The sequence below is a fragment of the Phyllostomus discolor genome, chromosome 5 (genome assembly GCF_004126475.2).
Source record: "Phyllostomus discolor isolate MPI-MPIP mPhyDis1 chromosome 5, mPhyDis1.pri.v3, whole genome shotgun sequence".
NCBI classification, from domain to species: domain Eukaryota; kingdom Metazoa; phylum Chordata; class Mammalia; order Chiroptera; family Phyllostomidae; genus Phyllostomus; species Phyllostomus discolor.
Genome location: NC_040907.2, coordinates 39,851,090 through 39,872,394, shown reverse-complemented (window position 1 = coordinate 39,872,394; position 21,305 = coordinate 39,851,090).

Below are 21,305 nucleotides of genomic sequence, written 5' to 3'. Positions count from 1 at the left end.
CAAGGAAATTTAGGTGAGAGAGGTGTGGGGACTCATCCAGTTTCCTGCCTCCCATACTGGTTCTGTTTTTCCTCCATCTCTCTATCAGCAATTACTCAGAGTTTCACCTTAAGGTGATATCTGAGCCAAATCTTAGGGGATGGGAGCAGTCAGCCAGCTGTCAAAGAAAGGCAATAGCAATTGGAAAGATGATAGTACAGTATAAAGAGCATGGCACAGTCAGAGTACTGCCAGTATTGCAAAATGGCCATGTGGCAAGATAGAAAGAATTGGGAGTCAGGTGAACCTGGCTTTGGGTCTCTGCTCTGTTTCCTGAGTTACTTACCATCAGTTCTGTGGTCCTGGGCAGTTTCCTTAACTTTCTTAATCTCAGTATAGTAGAAGTATTCAAGTATCTTATAGGAGGTTTCTGAGAATTTGTGAAAAAGTGTTACATAGAACAAACACACAGTGAGCCCTCTATAAAAGATTGCTATGCTAGTAAGTGTCATTGCCATGGTAATCGAGTAGGATGGGTACTGATCCTGTGGGGGGTGAGAATGGCAATGTGATGATGCTAGAAGGATATGCAGAAGTCCAATTATAGAGAACACCACTAAATAATTTAGATTTTGTCATCCAGCTTATAGGGAGCCACTGAAGGGTGATCAGCAGGGCTGCCATGGTCAAACCTGTGTTTTGAGAAGATTGTCCTATGGAGGTGAATGACTGGTTTGCAGGCTGCTTAAGCCGTCCTGGAGTGGAGGTGTAAAGGCTAAGGCTGGGACACAGCATGGAAGAGCACACAGACAGAAGACGTCCTGGGGAAGTCCATCACCTCACCTGCTGCCTGATCGCATGTGTGCATTTAGGAGCGAGAGGGTTAAACCACAGTTCTTGTTTGCACAAATCTGTAACTGATGGGCTGTAACCATAATGCTGGCTGACAAAGGCTTCCATTAGAGTCATGTAGGTGTTTCCTAAGGACTGGAGATTATTCCATGGACCGTTGATTCCTTAGAGGACTGCCATCTGAGACACTGTGGCAGGGCACAAGTTGTTGACCAAGTGAAAGAAGTTTCACTTTCTTTGTTAATCAGTACTTCACAGCGTGAGAACATTCAGCAGAAACCAATTACAATGCAATATCATTGAACTGGATGAAATGAAAAAATAAGCAGAAACCAGGTGGTGTTAGCGAAAAATGAATCCAGAGGAACAATGTTTATGTCTGTTTTAAAAAAAACAAGAGGAGCCCAGGATAAATTAACTTTATTCCTGTTTCCTTAGTTAAATTCTGTCAATCTAGAGTTCTTAGAAAATGTAGCCTAAAACATTTGGGTCTACCTATTGGGTTTTTACAAATATACTTTTATTTTAAAGGATAGATTTTGCTTTATATAAAGTTTCAAAGTCATAGCATCCTGGCATTATGAGAAATAAATGAGAATAATACCTCACTTTGTTACTATGTAGTTCTTTTCCTGAGCACTTTCACTTTCATCACTTAATCTTATGATCCTAAAAGTAGGCAAGCAGAAGTTAGTATTCTCATCATGTACACAATAAAAGTGAGGTGTGGAGAGATTAGGGGTATTGTCCAAGGCCACACAGCTTGACAGTGGCAGAAGTGGATCTTCTTAGTTCCCAAGGAGGCCAATGTTTAAGTCATCAGTCACAGGCTTTGGAGGGCAGTTAATGTAGGAGTTAAGTGCATGGCTTTGGAGTCAGACAGTCCAGGACTCAAATCCTACCCTTACCACTTACTAGCTGTAGAACTTTGGTTAAATCTATAGGCCTCTCTGAGTCTCAACTTCCTTTTATATAAATTGGAGATCACTATGTCTTATGGTTGTTGCAAGAATCAGATGAAGATAAAACAATGTGCTTCCTCAGTTCAGAACCTGTTAATTATTAAATCTCCCATAAATGATAAATATTATTGTAAATTCAGTAGATACTCTTATGAGTGACTTCCTGACTCACAAAAAGTTTTGGAGAATCACCTCCAGTACACAAGGATGAAACCCTAGTAGCCATCCTTGTGTCCCTAGTAGTCATTGATTGACTCATGAGTGGACACTTGACCCACACTGGGTCAATCAGAGGAGTGGTCTCTCCTTGAAATTAAAAACCAAAACAGAGAGCTGGTCTCTCTGTAGTGGCAGAGGCCCCAACTATGGGTAACTAAACTTCTGTTGCAAGGAGGAAGGAAAATGGTTGGTAGTAAAAGAATAAAGAACCCATGGGTAGAGAGTTAGATAAGAGGGACAAAGTATGCCAGTGAATCTGCTGTTCCCCACACCCAGATGGATTCCTGCCTGTCCCATGCCCAAGTACTAAACAAACATGTCCTTAATTATTCCTCAATTCTCACATATCTTCCATCTACCATCTACCTAAGCTTGTTGAATTTAGATTCTTGTCATTTACAGATAAGAGCCCTGACTTAATGCCATTGGTGTTTGCCAATCTTAGTCACCCATTGGGTAATATTCTGGTCAAACTAGAAAGCTCTTGGGAATGAGATACAAGACAGTTCCAGAAGTCAGCCAGGAAGTCTGGAATATGAATGCTGGTTCTCTGCCTACTCCAGGTGCGACCTTAGCCAGATTGCTTCATCTTCTGGTGCTTCAGTTTCCTCATCCATAAAATGAGTTCTACCTGAAAGTACCCAGCACTTAGTAGGCACTCAGTAAATATTAACTCTTTTTCTAATTTGTTTTCTCTTTTCCACTCTGCCCTTTTTTCCTGACATTGCCACCTACCTCGTTAATACCCACAAGACCAAATTTCTGACTTGTGAGTTTGCTATTAGAATAATGTTGCTCTGTAGTGTTATTAATTACCACCAGTGCCACTCTCCTTAATATCTGCTCTTATCCCAGTCTTTTCTTTGTTTTTTTTAGTAACCATGACACATATGAGCACTTGTGGTTCCCCTAACATGCCCCATACTTTCTTATCTCTGGATCATTGTGTATTCTGTTTCCTCTGTGTAAACTAGTCAAACAATTCTTCCTCTACTGGATTCTTGTGCATTCTTCAGTCCTCAGCTTAGATATCACTACCTCCTACAAGTGTTTTGCAACTACCCACACTTGGACAGCTAAACTACTCTTTCTTTCTATTTCCATAGCATGGTGTCTTTCCTGACCATAATACTGATTCACACTCTCATATACCTAGTTGCCTGTTTTACTTGTCTCTTTCACTCCTATTTTTTAATCACTTTCCCCAAGTGTATTTCCCTCTGTCCCAATTATTCTCCCAATCTTGCCTAGTTATTAATTTTTCATGGACCCCTTCTCTGACTTTAATGACATCTGTTCATCCCTTAACCACCCATTCTATCCATTTATGGCTCCTTGTACCACTTCTTCATGGCACCCATTATGGTATGGGAGTCTTCCATGAAGGTCTGTCTCTGCTTTTTGTTCACCCAGTTAGCATTGCACATATAGTTGGCATTCAAATATAATCACTGACTGACTAAGTAACCTATAGAATGAGACAATCTTTAAATTCTCTGGACCCAGTGTAGCTCTGGGGACACATAGAAGCTTGCTTGCCAAAGAATAAGCATTTCTCTTAAGCAATGGACTTCTGTGAAACCCAGAACAAAATAATGATAAAAATTATAATTCCAACCAACTACTGGATTAATGATTTTGGGGTGATAAGGAATAAGTAGAGGTTTGGGGGTCAGAGACTTTTGGATAGAGATCCTGGTTTGGCCACTTGCCCTCTATGTGATCTTAGACATGCAACTGAACCTTCCTGAGACTGTTTCTTCATCTATACGCTGGTGAAGAAGGGTTATGAAGAGAATAAGATGTACTATATATGTAACTTGTTGCCTGCAGAGCAAGCACTCAATTTTGATTATTATAATCTGGATAGTTTTTACCCAAACATGGCCAGTTTGGCTTCACCATCTGATTAACCTTCCTTTTTTACTCTGTTTGGCATGGATTGATGTAGCCTTATAATGGACAGGCAATTTTTCCATTAAGCTCAACCCTGGATTTTCCATGAAAGACTTTTTTACTGAATTGAAACCACTTTGGCTCTGGGCACCAAGGGTCAACATGTTCCCATGGAAAGAAATTGAGATGGAAATTCTTCATATTATGAGTGTTCAGAATGTAGGGAGATCCAAATGATTAGAGCTTCCAGAAACCCACTGGCTGTAAAAGAGAGCTGTGGTGGGGACTGGATAAAAGAAGGTGAAGGGATTAGCCAAAGAACATATACACATGACCCATAGACACAGAGAGAGTGTGGTGATGGCCAGAGGGAAGGTGGGGTGGGGATTGGGTGGAAGTGGGCAAATCATGGGCAATGGGAATATCTGTAACAGTGTAAACAATAAAAATAAAGTTAAAAATATTCAAAATCCAGGGAAAGTTTGAAATTTCAATTACCACTGGTGTTCTATCTGTCACACATATTGAAACTGCTCCCACAATTCTTTTCTTCAGGGAATAAAGAAGAAAGGATGATGTTCAAATTCAGTAGTCCTTTCTCATCCATAGTTTTGCTTTCTATGGTTTGACTGACCTGTGGTTAATCATAGTTGGAAAACATTAACTGGAAAATTCCTGAAATAATAAATTCACAAGTTTCTTTTTTAAGAAGTAAGTTTTTAAAAAGAGAATGGTTCGTTATGGATTTTACTGTTCTGACTTCCATGAAGCATGTAGGGATTGCATCCAGGCCTCCAGCTATTTAAGGATTTTTATTATTGTGTCAGTCTCAGATTGTCCCACCATGGCCGGGGCCAGTTTCTCAGGAGTGAGACCCAATGCTTAAACTTTGTTTTTCTTAGACAAGGCTATGGGAGATAGGTAGTGCCGCTAACAAATGATAAGTCCCAGACGGAGACAGCATCCATTGTACCTTTGTGCCTTTGCCTGTGCTGTTTTCTTCCCCTCAAAACAGTGTTTCCAATTTACCCTACCACATTCCTGTTCTTATATATGGAAGGCACCATACCAATAGTCAACAGAGAGCATGAGTTTAGAAATTAGTCTGACCTGGGTTTGAATCTTGACTCTGCCTTCTACTTGCTGTGTTGGAAAGTGACTAATCTCTCTCAGCTTGTTTCTTCCTCTTTAAAAAAAAAATGTGGCTAGTAATGGTATCTATCTAAAAGGGTTGTTGTGAAGATTAAATGAGACATTGCACATAAAGTGTAAAGCGCATGGTAATGCTGAACAAATGGTAGCAACTTTTATTCATTCTTTGATTCTCAGCTCAAGCTCTATCTCTTTTTTGTTTCATATCCCATTGCTTCTTGTCCAGATCTTCATTTGAGGACTTCCCATAATCCATCATGATAGTCACAGTTGATAACTCAAACCTTACTCATCAGAAGCTTAAGGATATGTTTTGATACCAACTATCTCACTCTATGATTTTGACAATCTTTCTTTTTTCCCCCTTTTCATGATCTATTTCCCATTTCATAAACACAGTTCTATGGTCTATTCTAGTTTCAAGTCTTCCAAAAAGTGAAACCAATTACAGTGTCAACAACCTTCCCAAATCACAGAAATATCTTTCTTTCCAGAACATTTATTATTTATACATCACAGAACCTAGATCAACCATTTCTCAAAAGAGCCACACAAAGTGAATTCTCCATCAGGGAAAACAAACGACCGATTGAAAGGGATTTCACGCCTGAATGCTCTCATTCTGCTCATGCCTGGACATCATGGCCGCTACCTTTCTGTACATTATCAAGGGAACTGGGGTTTGTCACTTGCACCAGGCCCTGGCCTCCAGAAAAGGCCTTAGTGGTTACCGTAGAAACGTCTTCCTTCCTGGATGCAAACCCATGAAGGCTCAGGCAGCCATGACCCAAGAGGGGCCTTGTTTAAACAGGAAAGAGCAGACAGTTTAATGGGTAGCTTTGCAGCTCAGATTCCTACACAGTTTACAGTAGTTGGAGTAATAAAATTCATAATGAATGTTTCTTTATTTTACAGCTAACTTTTTGAGTTTGTTTTTTTCTTTTCTTTTGTTTGTTTTCATTTCTTTTTCCTGAACACTATCTAACTGCTGGTAGGCATGGAGAGTTTTAATTGTCTTTTATTTATTTTTAATTACTATGGGGAACATGTTGAGAATAATTGTTCTGTATATGCATTGATCTATTGATTTTTCATGATATTTTTTATGACATCTGTAATAATGATGTTGGGAAAATTGAGAGTTATAGAACCTAAATTATCAGCCCAGAGACACATGGCTTTTTTTGAGAAGTAGACCTTTGAAATAGATGACCAAAAAAAAAAAAACACACCCACTCTGACCTCATTAATTAATTATTAATTAAATGTGGAATTTCCCATAGGTAAATAGCATTTGTAATTTGATCCACAGAAAAGTGTAACATCTAGCTTGCAGGTATATTAATGAGTTACTAATTCAAGGAAATAGTTAAGGAAGCCAATTATTAAACTCTTGTCCTTGGCTGCATTTGGAGACTTGAGATGTCACAATTGGTCAAAAAACACATACTGTGTGGTTGAAACTAAGGAAAATCTATTACAGTCATTGAACAACTGTTACTGTATATATTAGGTACTTTACCAATGCTATCTTATTTAATGCTAGTAATAATCCTATGGGGTAGATCCTACCATCTGCATTTTACTGATATAGTTAATAAAATCTCAGAAAGGTAAAATTAATTCATTCATAAATCAGAGTTAATTATTTCTGATTACCAAGCTCAGTGCTTTGCTGGCACTTTATGCTGTATCTGCCCAAAGGAAAGTTGAGAAAAGTGAAGATCTTTCATTTCAAGGCAAACAGCATTTCTTTAATCTCAGGGGCAGGTAGTCTATTAAGGAACTTGGCCTGATCGATAAGAACTATTTCTGCAGTTCTGAAAAGGAACTAGAATGCTGCAGTATCCAGTGGGCACACTGGATGGAGACTAAACCTCTCTCTCACATTCATGGAGCAGGAAAACAGCAACCATCTGAAAGGCAGTTATTACCTTGGGAAGGTCCTGGGGAAGAGCAGGCAGCTGTGGGGAGTTGTAAACCATGAGAACTGCCCAGAGCGAGGGGAGCAGGTAATTTTAAAAGTCAGTGGAGAGTTTTAACAAGCCATGGGGAGTTTTAATTGATGGAGTCTCTCTTACACTTAAGACAGGTACCGTCCTCTACAGTGGTTATTAAGCCAAGAACAAGAAAATTACTGAGTATGCCTGTGTGTGTGTGAAGAGTTGATGAGTAGTAGTTTGGGGGCAAGGTGGCTGGAAAGCACCTGTTGGTATATTCCACTTATCTAGAAGCCATAGTACATGCTAATCAATATTTGTCAATAAATGAACAAGTGAATGGATTAATAAATAAAGAAGGGTAGGAGGGGAAGTGATAGATGCCAAGGTTTAGAAATAAACTTTCTCTTTGTGCTATTACCAAGTAAGGCATTTTAGCAACTTCCCAAGCTCCCTATGCTGTTCCAAGTCTCCATGACTTTGCACAGACCTTGTCTTCTGTCTAGGATGTCCTCCTCAGTCCTCCTCCCCAGATCTTAATCACATGGTAGGTGCCTCTTTTTTCTCCCACAGTCTATCTCTGCTGGAAGATTTCTCTTACTTCTCTATTTTTCTACATTGTTGTACATAGCTCTCTGAGATCAGTTGCACTGTGTTCTCTCATTTTTCACTTGTATATCTTAATTTGCACTAGGGTGTGAACTCCTGAGCTTTTATGTATTTAGCACTTAATGTATTTGGTTGCACACAGAAGGATTTGTAAATGAATGAATAAGTGGATGGGTGCATGAATGTACTAGGTAAACCCTCTTATTTTTCAATCTGTGGCCTAAGCTGAAAACAGAAGGGCCCTGCAGTTGCAGAGATAATATTGGTGTGGAGCTCAGGAAACTGGGTTCTGGTCTACCTTCTGCCACCAGCTTACTGACTAACTTTGGGAAAGTCACTTGCCATCCCTGAGCTTCACACTGCCCCAAGGTGATGTGAAAATGTTGGACTAAGGAATAATCAATATTCTATCAGCTTCTGGGTTCCTGGACTGAAGGTTTTAGCAAAGTTTCTATGGATTAGAAGCCATTTCTTTTCCCAAAGTATTATCACCAAGGCCACTTTTCTGAAGGTACATTTTGTAATGCACTGGTCCTGTACAATGTTATTAGGCCCTCTGCAAAAAGGGAATTATAGTCAGCACTTGGAGATGGTGGGGAAAAAAGTTATTGACATGACTCTACTGCAGGTCTCTTTGGTTCATGTAATATGCAAATCAGCATTGGACACCCCAAGAGAGACATACTGTGCCTAGTATTGCTCTAGTTAATACCCGATAGAACAACTGATCTATGGAACTGATCTTGGGAAAGTTCTGTGCTGGATGTGTAAGTAAGTCCCTCTAATGTCAACAGTCAAAGAATTCAAGTTTTGCTTCACATTGGGTTGGAATTGCTTTCTAAAGGAAGCTATTGGTACTAAAGGAAGTTAAAATTTCTGGCTGGTATCAGAAAGGTCATGGAGGCAGAATTAGGACTCTGCTAATTGAGTGGGGACCCGACTATGAGGTATTTCTCTCTGTAGTGATCCTACTAAACAGCAGGGCTCAGGAGGGGCAGAGATTGGGATTTTACATTATGACCCTAAAAACTATTCACTTACAGTGAGAGGATTATGGGATATGTGAGGAAGTAGAAAAGGCGGACTAATAATCATTGAACAGTCACTGCATCCTTCACCTCATTTAATTCTCATGAGAAGTTGAAGAGACAGGTGGTGCCTTCCCTATCATTTTATAGCTCAGGTGACTGCCATCAAAGGTCACAAAAACAATGGGTGGCAGACTTACAACTTGAATCTGGGTCTTTTGGGTTCCAAAGCTTCAATTCTCCCCAACAACATGGCTTTCATAGCAGAGCACTCTTTTTTATTTATTTTTGTCACAATTTTGTTTGCCACCGCTTATCTGTCTTTCTCTGTTGTTTATGGGCTTTATTATTTTATATGTAAAATGGGAATAATACTTTCTCTATTTCATGGAATTTGTGGTAGGGGTAAAATGAACACATTTTCTTTCTTCCTCAGACTTTTTTCCCCATTTAGTTCTTTAAATGTAGGTCCACTAAAAAATGTTGAATATGTCATTTGTTTTTATGTAAGAGTGTCAATCCTAAGCAAGTTTATGGTTAATGTAATTTACAATTCCCATGACTTCCCATGAATATTGGGAGAATACGCACACATTTCTAGTTTTATTAAAATACATAAGTCAAGTAGATGGTAATCAAATCTAAAAATCACCCTGCTCTGTCTTTGAGTAGATTATAAGTACAAGTAACAAACCTTGTCTTTTTATTTGTGTTATAAATAAAATTTATGAGAAAAAATAGCTCAGAGGGACTAATATTGTATACATTAATTTTTAGCCGTCCCTACTGGTAGAGTTTGTGAATGGAAGAAATTCCTGAGTGTAGTATTCAGGATGCACATAGTCTTGTAATTAGTTCAGGTGAAATCATTTGTATTTCCTGAGGAAAATCTCAGAAATCCAACTGACTTAACACTTTCTTGTTTTGCTTTCAGTGGGGCAAACTTGATTGGCAGGGTTTTACCTGACCTTGGATTTAAGGTAATTGTTGGGGTTTTAGAGCACTGCCTATTAGTAGAAGTGAAAAGCTCATGAAAAGAGAATGGAGGTGAAAATTTCTATGTACTGTGGAGACGGCATATGCATTATTAGTGTCTACCATTATTTAGTGCAGAATTAAGAAGGTAGGCTGGATACCATGGCCTGACCTTAATCTCATTTCAAACTTCCCCCTCATTCTTTGTGCAGTCACATGACTATCACTTCCTTTATAAAGTTTTCCCTGACTAGCTCTCCCCATAATTTTTTTTTATTTTTGGAAGATTTGGTGTCCCAATTATGGACTCTCACATATCATATTTTTCTCCACAACCACAGTGTTTCTTGTTCAGACTCATTTACCATAATACTTAATAGAATTCATTGTGGGCAAGGGCCACCATGCTGATCTTTCTCTGTGTTCTCAGGGTGTGGTGCAGTGCCTAGTACATGGTAATGTTGGAAATAATAATTAGCATTTCCAAATGGTTAGAAATGCCAGGTGCTTTTTAAGCACTTGACATGAATTAACTCATTTGATCTTCACAACACCTCTGTGAAGTTGGCACTAATATGGTTTCCATTCAAGATGAAGAAACCAAGACAACATAGCATGAAGTGACTCATCTGAGAGAGCCCACAGAGTTAGGTCAGAATTCAGAGAGTCAAGGTCAGAAATCAGACCTAGGCAGTGTGGCCCAAAGCCATATTCTTAGTTATTGTACAGTATTGTTGCAGATTAGAGGCAGACACAGAGATAGAGTTTGGGAGATGGGATGTTTACTAAAGGAAGCAAGAAGGGAGAGAGGGAGAGGTAAAATTGGGCACAGTGCTGGAGTGGTTATTGCTCAATGGAATTGATCTGATCTGCTCTCAGATAACTGTACCCACCTCACCTGGTCTCCAGGTATGTGCTGCTGTGGCAAAGGTGTGACCATGGGTAAAGCAGCTTCTTTTAGCTATGTAGACCTTGTTGGCAGCTGGGGGCTGTTGATTACATCCTCCACAGCTGGTCAGAAAGTTCTTCCTTATAGGCATTCTGGATGGCTCATATCCATGTCAACCACAGATAATTGATTGCCTCTCAGGGGCAGTCTAATAAACAGTTATTAAATTAACATAATTTTTATTAGTTATAATAACTATAATAATGGCTACAACTTATTAAGTAGTTATTATGTACCATATAAAGATGGCTGTAACTTATTGAGCCATTAAACATCATTAGAATATACTGAGGTTAATACTATATGACATAACCTAATTTTACAAATGATGAAATAGAGATATACTTATGTTAAATAGCTTGTTCAGTGTCCTATAATTACTAAGTGGGAGAGCTAATAGTTTCTCCTCAGCCTTTCTGACACTGAAGTTCATACTCCTAACTTCTAGGCTAGTGTATGTATCTTTCCAGCTTGATTGCTATGAGTTTTTCTATAGCAGACACTGTTTTCTTCAATTTTGTGATGCTTGGCACCTAGCAATGCCTAGGGTATGATATGTATTGAATATATATTTATTGAATGAATGATAAACTGGTCTTCAATTTAAAAAATCATGATTTTTAAAGGAAAATAGCAAAATGAACAAACTGACAGTAACCAGAGGGGAAGTGGGAGGGTATAATGAAGGGAAAAGGGGGAAGGGTTTTCAGGAACAACTATAAAGGACACATGGACAAAACCAAGGGGGGGTGAGATCATGGAGGGAGGTGGGGACGGCTGGGGTGGTGGGAAAGTGGTGGTGGGGGGATGCAGACAACTGTACTTAACCAGCAATAAAAAATAAATAAATAAATAAATAAATAAATAAATGGAAAGAAACTAGCAAAATGATTTATTAACTCAGTTACTTTGATTAGAAGCAACTGAGTATTTGACAAGGCACATTAAAGCCATCCATTTTTGTTTGTTTTATAAGACTTGTCAAAGCTAAGTGTTGTTAGTGTAAACAATGAGAAGAACCCGCATGCAAAGTTGTGCAGATGGCTAGCATACTGGGTCAATCCATCAGGATGGATGAGAGGCCACGTGCAGTTGTGGCAAGCACATTGGCCTAGAACTGAGGTTTTAACTCCAGGCATTTCACTAATGTGCAGTTTGCTTCAATATTCTTACTTCTGAAATGAGAATATTATAGAAGGTGATCCTTGAGTTTCATTCAAGGCCTAAATGCTATGAATCTGTAAAAACAATACAGAAGTGAAAGCAGACATTTTGTGAAGGAACAGAGAGCAAAACCAGACCTGGTGGGCGGTAGACACCACAGGAAGATGTTAGCTGAATATGATATAGGATATTGTGGAGAACATCCCTGTGAGGAAGTGATTCCCTCTCCATTAGACGTGTTCAAATAGAGGCTGACTATGGTCAGGAGTGCTTTAGGTGTATACTCTGTGTTGACTGGGTCAAAGGCTGCATGAGATGACTTCAGAGGTCAACTAACTCTCAGAGCCTGAGAATATAAAAGGCAAGGATTAAATCTCAAATATTAAAAGGTGTCCAAGTATAGAGCAAGAAATTGGATTAAACAGTGTCTAGGACATAAGAGCTGCACAGGAAATATTTGTTGAATGAATTAACACTCAAATCCATTTAATCAGGATCAGTGCTTAAAATTAGGGTTGAATGTAATGAATACATGCGATCTTGGGTAATCTGAGGGCAAAATGAGATAATCAACATAAAGGTGTTTTGCAAATTTTTAATGTTATGGTTTGGGTTCCCTAGAAAAGAGAGCCTGAGACAGGGAAAAACTATGTGCAGGTAATACAGTTACATTTCCAGTAATTAGACAAGAGTGAATCAAAATCATTGAGAACATATAATAGGTTCTAAGTTGATGGTAACCATGACAACTATCCCCATGGTTTAGTGGTTCTCTAGGAAGAGAAAAATATTTATTTTTCAATTGCTATTGCCTAATATAAATCTGGTACAGAAGAAGAGAGTAAACTTCTGGTGAATAAATGTGTAAGGTTATCTCATTAGTTCATTATAACAACCCGAATTGCTAGACTCCTACTAGCCTTTTTCTTTTCTTAAGGAGAAAATGAAGACTAAGGTAGGTTATGTAAGGAGCTAAAGTGTTTCCAGTTAGAGAGTGATGGAATCAGAACTCCCCCAAAGCTCTGCTAACTTTAAGTTGCATGTACTTTTTACTTCACTATTTGCCTTCCAAAACCCAAACTGCATTGCAGGTTACATTTGAGGACTGGAGAGGTTTTTTAAAAAAATTAATAAACTGCAACCATTCCTAATGCCCAGTTTAAGAGATTGGAACTTTACAATCTTAGCATTAGAGAACATAGACAATATAGAGTTGCAGGAAATCCTTGGTCTTGAGAGATTTGGACCACACTCCAAACTTTGACGTTCTCCACTGTTCTCACAGCTGAACAAATATGACATATATAATTGTCAAGCCCACCACTGATTTTATGAATTAATTCTTGAGATTTATGGTGTTTTGCGCTCTCTTTTCAAAGCACCTTATAACCGTTAATTATTTAAGCTGCCTTACATCCCTCAGAGGAAGGACAGGGATGTTATTCTGCCCTGTGCATGGGGGGGAGGTGGAGGTCGAGAGAGGTGGAATACCAGTGGTTACTGGAGTCTGGGGGAGGAGAGATCAGATTGCACCTGAGTGAACTCAGAGGGTTTCATTACAGAGGAAATCCTGCTGGGGAGACGGGACAGGGATTTCTCTTGTGAGTTTTGAATCAGAAGAGAGAGAGTGCAAAGGCCTTTTCTGATACCTAACAGTAAGATAATAGCTATCATTTACTGAATGCTTACTATGTAGCTGGTAAAGTGCTATGCCATTTACATTTTTTGTTTAATTTTATGAGAAAAATGTAAGTTGGGTAGTGATGACAAAAAGAGCAGATACCATTTATTGAGCACTCCCGCCATGCCCACACTTTATAGGTTTTGCCTCTTTAGACCCTCACAGCGACCTCATAAAGCATGTGTTGTTATTTCTACATTACAGAAGGGAATTAAATGACCCAAGTCACTTACTGTTACATAACAAAGCTGAAATTTGAGCTAAGACTTTGCCTCCAAATCCTGGACTCTATTTAGTTCTACTGGCAAATCATTGGTTTTCTCTGAACCATGGGTTCCTCAATTGTAAAAAGGGGATAATAATACCTGTATTATTGTGTGAGGTGGATTCTCTGTGATAATATCCCTGGCAATCACTTAAAGATGTGTTAGAAAGATCATGAACTTTCAAGAAAGAAAGACCTAAGTTTGAATCACATCTTAATATTTAATAACTGTGATATCTTACATTAGTTAATAGCTTTCTGAACCTCAATTTCTTAATCTGTAAAATGGGGTTAATAATATTTACCTTATAGATTTCATCAAAGCTTAAATGAAAGGATGCATATAAAGTGCCCACTTCAGGAGTTGGCATATAGAAGTGTTCAATATAAACTCTTTCTTCCCCTCTTCTTCCTTGGTTTTGAGATTAGGCACTGAGAAGTTAGCTGATTTGTGTAGCTGGTGTAACTAACCTGTGTTTTAACAGAAGCACTATGGCTTGGGAGTTGGAATGCTTAACAATAATAAGAACAAAATATTAAGCCACTTTGCATGGATATTTAGAGTTTACAGTGAGTGTTCACATGTATAATCTCATCTCATCACCATGAGAATCTACTGGAATAGACAAGGGATAAAATAGCATTCCTTCATCATTGGGAGGCTGTAGTATATAAGAACTGAAATCATGAACTTTGAATTCAGAATGATATGGATTTGAATTTTGACCCTGGCTTTCTGAGTCTCAGTTACTTCACCAGTAAAATGGAGGTGAGCATGACATTTCATAGGATTTTTGTGAGTATTGAATGAAATAATGTAAACAAAGTACTTCATATTGCATTGAATACATGTTAACAGTTGAAAACTCATCTTCCTTCTCCCTCTCTCTCTGTACACACACATGCACATCCCTAGAGTATTCAGGTAATGGTGTGAAAATACCAATATACAGGACTCCATGATGCTCTGACAGGGAGAGAGGAATCAAGGTAGGTTCAGGTTCAGGTTTGTGGCAACTCTTTAAGCTTTAATTTCTTCATCTCAAAAATGGAAATAGTATGTACAAAAGTATGATGTAAAATGCTACTTTTGTTATCTGTAGAATAAAGTGAGGTTTTGTTATCTGTTCTATTCTTATTACATCCAGGAGTGAACTCTGAGAAAGGTTAATCATCAGAGAGTCTGTTTCCTGAAGTAGATATTAAGATCCTTGAAGACAGAGACTGAATGTACATGTTTGAATGTCTCTACTTTATATGATATTGTACCATTACATGCTAATTAGTTTTGACTTCTGTGTTGGTCTTTGACCTTTTTGCCCTCAGATGCATTCCTCATCCTTCCCTGGTTGCCCTTATGCTGCAGAAGCTCCTGATTCCTTGATGTCTTTATTTCCTAGGCTCCTATACCAACCAGCTAGCTTCCAGCTGGGTTTCCCCAATAGGATACACTGATGAGAGATTGAAGAATGGGAAGAAGTGAAAAGCCAGGGTGTTTCTTCTCCCTGTGTCTTCTATTTCTAGCTGATGCTTTACCTCTTCCATGGCTCATGATTATTTCAGCTTCAGCTAGGTGACTCTGGCTCTTGGGCATTTTGCTTTGTCCTTCCAGTTAAGGGACTGTACCAGCTTCTTGCCATTGTAGGTCTCTGGAGTGCCTTATAGTCTCCCATGTAGCTTCTCACTCATGCAACCAATTCCTTATATTAAATTCCATCTGTTTTAGACACTTAGTTTCTAGGTTTAACAGGTTAGATTTGGAGTGATATATACATACACATAGGCCAAATTTTATTAATGATCAAATGGCATTCTTTTCAGCAATGCAATATTTTCATATAAATCAACTTTGAAACTTTAAAACACATCATATAATGAAAATATCCTGTCAATATAAACACATTTAAAAATTGTAAACAGACTTAGAATGGTATTCCTTATAATTTAGCAATAGCAAAATTAATTCTAAGTTTTTTCAACTTTATTTTTTCAGCTGACCAAGCTTCAGAGCTGAGATAAATGTTGCCACTTTAGTGTTCTTTAAATAGTTCTTAGCTATTTTTAATTTGAAAAAAGAACATTCTTCAGTAGAGAGAGGACAGGAATTACCAAAAAATAAAATAAACAAATAACATACTTTGGAAACTCTTGCCATTATGTCATAGCATTACATGCTATCTTGGCAAATTTATGGATAATTTAAATTATTTTTGGTTTCACTTGGTAATGGTTTGACACAAAACAGTGATATAATTGGCAATGTTTTTATGTTGCTTGAAAATTACTTGGAGTCTTCTCTATGTTCCTTACAATACACTGTTTTTCCAAGATAATATTATTAGTTGGTTTATTGATGTACTTATTGGTTTATTTAAAAATTTATGGGATGAATACTCTATTAGCTTTTGCAATGCCAAGTATTTAGATACAGGAAAGTTCTTTGATGGACCAGTTCTAACATTATGGAAGTTATCAATCTATTTAAAACTTATTTATTCATGTAACATTTGCATAACAAAATGAACCATTTTATAATGAGGACTTCAGTAGCAGTTAGTACATTTCCAATGTTGAGCCACTACCATCTCTGTCTATTTCCAAAATATTTCTATTACTCCCAGTTAAAACCCCTTACTCCTTAAGCAGTTTGTGCCCATTCTTGCTTCCCTCTGCTCCCCATGGAAACCACCACTCTTAATTTTCTCTCTATGAATTTATTTATTCTGGATATGTCACATGAATGGAACTATACAATATATGACATTTGTGTTTGGCTTTTTCACATAATTTTTTTTCAGTTTTACATATTTTAGCATGCATCAATACTTCATTCCTTTTTATAGTTAAATAATATTCCATCTGCATGCACATACTACAACTTGTTTTTCCTTTCATTTACTGATGAATATTTGAACTGGTTTCACCTTTCAGTTATTGTGAATAATGCTGCTATGAACATGCATGTACAAGTGCTTGCTTTTGTACCTGTTTCAGTTCTTCGGGGTTAGACCTAGGGGAGAAGTTGCGTGTATATATTTTTGATTCTTTCACGTATAGACCATAAAAAAGGTTATATGATAATTTTATTTTTAACTTTTAAGGGAATTCTACACTGTTTTCCACAGCAGCTGAACCATTTTACATTCCCAGCAGCAATGTGTAAGGGTTCTAATTGCTCCACATCTTGCCAACATTTATTATTTTCCACTATTGTTATTGTTTTTTATAGTCATCCTAGAGTTTATGAAGTTGTAACTCATTGTGGTTTTACTTTGCATTTCCCTAATAGTTAATGATGTTGAACATCTTTTCATGTGTTTGTCGGCCATTCGTATTCTTCTTTGGGGAGGTGTCTACTTAAGTCCTTTATCCCCTTTTTAATATTGTTTGTCTTTTTGGTGTTAACTTATAGGAGTTCTTTATGTATTCTGGTTACTAGACTTATCAGATACATGATTTGAAAATAGTTTTACTCATTCTATAGGCTATCTAGTCACTTTCTTGATAATGCTCTTTGACACCCAGATGGTTTTAATTCTGATAAAGTCCATTTTATCTTTTATTACTTTTGGTGCTTATACTTTTGCTGTCATATCTGAGAAAACACTGCCAAATCCAATACCATGAAAATTGATCTACTTTTAATGTTTATAAAATGTTTAGTATGTTTTCATTTCATGTACAGTTTGATATATAAGTGTAGAACTATATACATGTGTATACATGTATGCACAGTTATACACACATATATGACACATGATCATTTCAAAGCATTTTTAAATTTTTTAATTCATTTGATCCTTTTAACAATGCCATAAGATACACAAGGCAACAGTGATTATGCTCATCTTTAAGACTAACGAAAACCCTGAACTTGAAGGAGGAAAACTGTTAAAGCCTCCTGGATGGTAAATAGCAGATGTGAGGCACAAATTCCAGCTATATAGCCCCATGATGTGTCTACACCATCCCACCACCTTGCTCCACAGAATGTCTCAATGTTTGCTACATGATGTGAAACAGGGAAGGGAGGGAAAGAAAACTGAGATTTGCTATGTCCCTACTACTCCACAAGGCTTTATTAAGGTACTTCTGCATGTATCATCACACAGTTCTCATACCATCCTAGTGGAAGATGTTGATATTCTGATTTTAAGATGAGGGAAGTGAGACTCAGAGAATTTGTAATTTACTGTGTAGCATGCAGATGGCTAGTGGCAGAATCTTTGTTCAACCCCAAGTCAGCTTGACTCCTTGTGATAATCTAGCATTTAGTGGACAGCCCAGTGGCAGGAGATTGTTTCAAAGATGTATAATAATAGAATTTTAAAAATGAAAAGCAATATTAGAATTTTTCTTCTAGGTCTTCCATTGCCCATGTTTAATGGAATCTGAGCATCTGTTTCTTACTCTTAACAACTCACCTGCTTCAATGATAAGCCTGATTCCCCCACCCACCTTTTTAATTAATCATTCTTCAACCAGAGTACCTGACAACATTAAAAATCCTATCACAGGGATGTAAAATCACTTCTCTACAGCTTCAAACTTCAGGCTCAGCTTGGCCAGATTCTGTGGTACAGCTCTCCCAGCCACCAAGGATCCTCATCTGATATTTAACAAATTATGCCCCTTCAGCCCTCCCACCTCCTCTGCCTGCCCTTGGTACACAGACAGGAAATTAGAGACTAAGAGAAATTCACCTATGACCTTTAATTCACTTTTTAATAAAAGCATTCAGAGTCATTTTCATGTTTCATACCAGACACAGGAGAGAGACAACTTACTGGTCCTTTGGAGGAAAATTCATCCATCTTCATGCACTGGCATTTTTTTTCATTGTGTCAACCCTCAAAATCAATTGCTAATGCTGAGCATGTTCATGTTAGCACCCAGTCCAGTGCCCAAAACATAGTAGGTGCTCATAAATATTGACTGTACTCAGTGAATATTCATTGTTTTTGAAAAGTGAATGTTGGTGGTCTTATTTGGCATAGTAAAATAAATTAATGGATAGAATTGTCATGATTTTATATTTTTCTCCTATCAAATTTTTCTTAAACTGTTGGTGATTTTGATGTGATAATTTTTTATTACACATGCCCCAGTTGTTTGGCTTAAGAAAACAAAGTAGGGATTTTATTAGCTCACTTACCCGCCTTAGCGGGACCCAGATTATCTTTAGTAACCTGCCTCCTCTTTGTCTTGGCCCACTTTTCTCAGACTGGCTCCCTTCTGAAGCAAATTCATGTGGCAGAGAGAAGCCCATTGGTATCTTCAGGTCTTCAGGCATATTTTACCAGTTTGTCAATTTCAGCGGGAAGACAGAGATGCTGTTCTAACTCAAGTCCTGGGACTGCCTGTCATGCACTCACCTCTGGGCCAATTGTGATGGCCAAGGTGCTATTGGACTTTTGTGGGTTGGTGGGTAACACACCCACCCCTGCAGCTAAGATCAGCCTCCCCTGCATATATGGGCTGAGACTGGAGTAAGGTAATTCCTAAAAGAAACTTGGGCTGACTCAGCCACATGATGAGGGAAAAGAACATAGACAGGCAAAACAACAAAGGCCCACCACATATCTGATGCAGTACACGATCATTTAGGAATTATAAATGTGTTGCACAAAATTGTAAGTTTGATTTCTTGGTGATGGGAAAAGCTACAACATTATTAAGTGTTCTACAACTGGAAAAAAATGAATTTCTAACCAGAATATACATTTAAAGAGCTTCTTTTGAAGCTCCTTACATATATATAAGCAAAAGTTATAGCTGCCTATACTGACATTTTTACTTAGTCCAATGAATTGTTTATTTTCAACTTTTTCTACTACCAATTGACTGCCTACTATGTACCAAACATTGTATCTACATGGAGAGTAGAGTGTTAAATAAGAAATACATTTCTCTCCTCTGGGAAGTTAAACCCTAAAGGAGCTTACAAGCCATATCTAATTAACTCATAACTTGTGACTTACTAGAAGTTTGAATTGATGCACTAGAATTGTTCCATTTTGAAATACTAGATATGTAAATATATACATTATATTTTATTATTATTTTTAAAATCTTCACCTGAGGATATGTTTATTAATTTCAGAGAAAGAAAAAGGTAAAGAGAGAAAAACATTGATTGATTGCCTCCCATATGTACCCCAACTAGGGAATCAAATATTAAAGAAAATTTCCTGAAGTTAGTGCATTTTCAAGAGGAAAAAATGAACTGGGATATCTTATGCTAGTTTAAGGAGTATATGTATAGTACAAGCAGGAATGAAAAGTGTGGCTTATTTTCTCATTAAAAAAATAAGTAAATATATTGTAGGGAATTGGATGGGTCAGAGAAGGAAAGTTCTGGCACCAAGAAGTTATTTGATTTTACAACACATGCTTAGTGTCATAATATTACTCTTTGGCTGGGCAATCATGGGCGCTTTGGTGGTCTCGTTCTGGTTTGTGAAGGTGCAGCCTTTCATCCAATCAGCATGAGGCAGTCGTGTGTTGTTTCAGGTTGCAAACACTCTCTGCATTACATATCTATACCACTACATACCAGTCATGACAATACCATTACATAACAGTCAGCCTCTCTTGACCTTCTTTCTCTGCTTGTTCCCTGCCACTCTGCAGCAGCCCCATCAAACACCCAGAGCCTGTTTATATTTACCTCTGCTTGGTCCTTGTTGCCCCTAATGATGTCCTTGAGAGATCACCTTGAGTGTCATCATGAAGCAGTTGAAATGAGGTTTCAGTGTTCCTTTGTTGTAGACTAAACAATGCACCCCAAAGATACCAGATCCTAATCCCTGGAACCTACAAATGTGGCCTTATTTAGAAAAAGTTTGCTAAAAATGTGACTAAGTTAAGGATCTAGAGAAGGAGGCAGCCTGTGGGCCCTAAACCCAGTCACAAATGTCCTTATAAGAGAGGGACAGAGGTAGATTTAACACAGATCAAAAGAAGGCAACATGATTGCAGAGACTGGAACAGATGGGAGTGATGTAGTCACAAGCACAGAGGGCCAACAGATAACCAGAAACTGGAAGGGACAAGGAATGGGTTCTCCTCTGGTGAGTCTGCAGGGAGCATGACCCAACCAACTCCTTGATTTCAAAGTCTGGCATCCAGAGCTGAGAGAATAAATGTCTGTTGTTTTAAACCACTATGTTTGTAATCATTTGTTTCAGCAACCAGAGGAGATTCATACAGCCTCCATATCCTTTCTCTGGCCATTCTACTATTCTGAATATTACTATGAATTATTTAAATTTTATTGCAAGTAAAAGCTCTTATAAAATAAGCCCATCCATACTTTAGGAAGTCACAAGAGACTTGTTATGATAGGTCAGAACTGGATGGGTCCTCAGAGACTACTCAAACTTTTCATCATAAAGGTGAGGTGAGTGAAATGCAGACAGAGAGGTTACTTGCCCAAGGTCACTCAGTATGTTTATAGTGTAGCCAGAACCTAACCCAAGACCCAGGTTTTCTGTTTTGGTCAAGTGCTTTGTCCACCACAGATAAGAGGGCATAATTATGAGGATTTCTGCCTCAGCAAGTAGATAGGAAAGAACCTGTTTAAGGTTACTTGAAGCATGTGATTTTTTAAGAGAATGAATTATAGATTAGCC